The following is a 2,550-nucleotide window of genomic DNA, read 5'->3' on the forward strand; positions in this document are numbered from 1 at the left end:
GACCCAAGTAACCACATTCAAATCCATAATCAACACAAGCTTAAAATTTCAAACAATACATTGCAATTGCCAAACATAGATATAATAATTTCATTGTCAAAATAGTTACATGATAAAGCTGGCAAGATGACGCTTGAGAAGTTACAATGACTATCCTATCTAGAATTTATGAAAGCAATCATCACCATGAAGGCAAAGTGCTAAGGATATATTTGTGGACTTAATAGTCACACGCTTAGCATGGGCCATTGCCAAAACGGTTTCTTGAAAGAGGGATACAATGATATACTCCACTCCTTGCTACAACGCACCTAGTGTCGTTGCTTGCACCCTAGTTACACAGTCTGAGTACTCATCCATAATCTCTTTCATGAGTTGAGAAAATGGGGCCTTCGGGATTAAAAGATATGTACTCTTCTGGTACTTGAGGATTCCATGCAATGCACATGTGTCAGGTCTCCAGCGACGCTTCTTCTTGAGAGGTGGTGGTGGTGGTGGAGGCTGGGCAGTGCAAGCCCAAAGGGAATTATCGTTGCAGTACTTCTTGTACCTCTCATCACACTGGTTGGCCTCCTCTACAGTTTGTGGAGGATTCTTTCTCTTCTTCACCGTCTTCCCTTTCGGTGCATGACTACTTTCACCTCCTGTTTTAGCTAGGGGTTGTTTGGCCTTCTTTGGACTCTTCTAGGGTGGCTTCTTGGGGGGCTCCTTTGGGTGGCCTTCTTGGCCCTTTCCTCCTCCGCTCCCTTTTTTGCTTCTTCTCTCTCCCTTGCAAGGTGGCTTGCCTCTTCCATCCTTGCCCTTCGTCATTCTTCCTCCGTCCTCCTTGCGTCGCTCAAGAACTTGTCATAGACTTCTTGAATCATGTTATTACAAACCTTCTCTATGAGATCGACCACCTGCTCATCCATGAGTAGTTCTGAACCTGTATTTGGACTTTGGTCCCAATGTCTCTTGTGCTTTGTATTGACCTCTGTGCTTCAGACCTCAACACTCTTTTGATTGGGTATTGTCGCTCTTGGAGCGCCTTGTAAGTCCTCTTTGCTTATGCGATCAGATACTTCTCTTCCTCTTCATAAAACTCTTGCTCTCTTGCCCTGCTATGAATATTTTATTGATCCCAATCAAAGTTTTGCTGCTCCTTGTGCTCGCTCTCGGCCCGCAAGCACTCTACCTCTTTGTTCAACTATTGTAGTCGCTCCGTGTTTGGTATCACTGACCTCTAAGCATGTGGGAGATGGTTTCGAGTTAGGTCTTCGAGCGAGCTCAACGGAGTGAGCTTTGGAGTGAGATTTTTTTTTTTTTTGGAGTGCCGCCCTCTCTACCTCCCCTTCCTCCTCTTGCCGCCCATGTGCTTCCTCCTCTTCCCTTCCTCCTCCTCCTCAGCCTCCTCCTCCAAAAGATTTCCTCTCCTCCACCTCCTCTCTCTATCTACTCCTCTAACCACCTTCCCTTCCTCCAGCTCCTCCTCTAGAAACCACCATCCCTTCCCTAAAGTCCTCCTATCTCCTACTCCCTTCTTCCTCTCTCTTTTCTTAGTCGCTCTATAACCCCTCTCCTTATCCCTCTCTCTCTCTCTCTCTCTCTCTCTCTCTCTCTCTCTCTCTCTCTCTCTCTCTCTCTCTCTCTCCACCCCTCTCTCGTGCTGTCTTCCCTCTCTGCGCGTGTCTCTCTCTCGCCCGCCACCCCTCTCTCTCGTTGTCTCCCCCTCCTACCCCCTACCCCCCCCCCCCCCCCCCCCCCCCCCCCCCCCCCCCCCCCCCCCCTCTCTCTCTCTCTCTCTCTCTCTCTCTCTCTCTCTCTCTCTCTCTCTCTCTCTCTCTCTCTCTCTCTCTCTCTCTCTCAACCTTGCCTTCCCTCCCTTCCTGGAGTGAGCTTCACCCCTCTCTCCCCCGTGTCTTCTCTCTCTCTCTCTCTCTCACACACACACACACACACTAGGACGAGAGGGAAGGGTGGCAAGGGTAGACTCTCTCTCTCTCTCTCTCTCTCTCTCTCTCTCTCTCTCTCTCTCTCTCTCTCTCTCTCTCTCTGTGTGTGTGTGTGTGTGTGTGTGTGTGTGTGTGTGTGTGTGTGAGACACACACACATACACACACTAGGACGAGAGGGAAGGGTGGCAAGGGTAGAGAGAGAGAGGGTGCAGAGAGCTATTTAAAAAAAACAAAGCACTAGCAGTATCTCTAGTGCCTCCGTTTTTTTGTAAAAGAGGGGGAGAGGGGGAGAGAAAGAGAGAGTGATAGCGGGAGGGGAAGAGAGAGGGGGGGCATTGGGAGGGAGAGAGAGATCAAGAGAAGAGCGGTGGCAGGTGGAGAGAGAGAAGGAGACTGGTAGGGAGAAAGAAAGCAAGCACGGGGGGGGGGAGGGGTTGTACAGGGTGAGCCCGTCTTTCTTTTAAAAAAAAACAATACACTTCACCTCTCTCCCTCAGAATTTTGTCGCCCCTTCTCTCTCTCTCTCTCTCTCTCTCTCTCTCTCTCTCTCTCTCTCTCTCTCTCTCTCTCTCTCTCTCTCTCTCTCTCTCTCTCTCTCTCCCCCCTTATCGATCGAT

At 49.6% G+C, this 2,550-nt stretch overlaps 1 pseudogene; it reads right to left on the reverse strand.

Annotated features, from left to right (window-relative positions):
• Positions 1–300: 300 nt before the first annotated feature.
• LOC147466043 (uncharacterized) lies at positions 301–794 on the reverse strand (annotated as a pseudogene).
• Positions 795–2,550: the final 1,756 nt, after the last annotated feature.

This window comes from Adiantum capillus-veneris, chromosome 1 (genome assembly GCF_014529385.1).
Source record: "Adiantum capillus-veneris isolate H3 chromosome 1, ASM1452938v2, whole genome shotgun sequence".
In the NCBI taxonomy this organism is placed as follows: Eukaryota; Viridiplantae; Streptophyta; class Polypodiopsida; order Polypodiales; family Pteridaceae; genus Adiantum; species Adiantum capillus-veneris.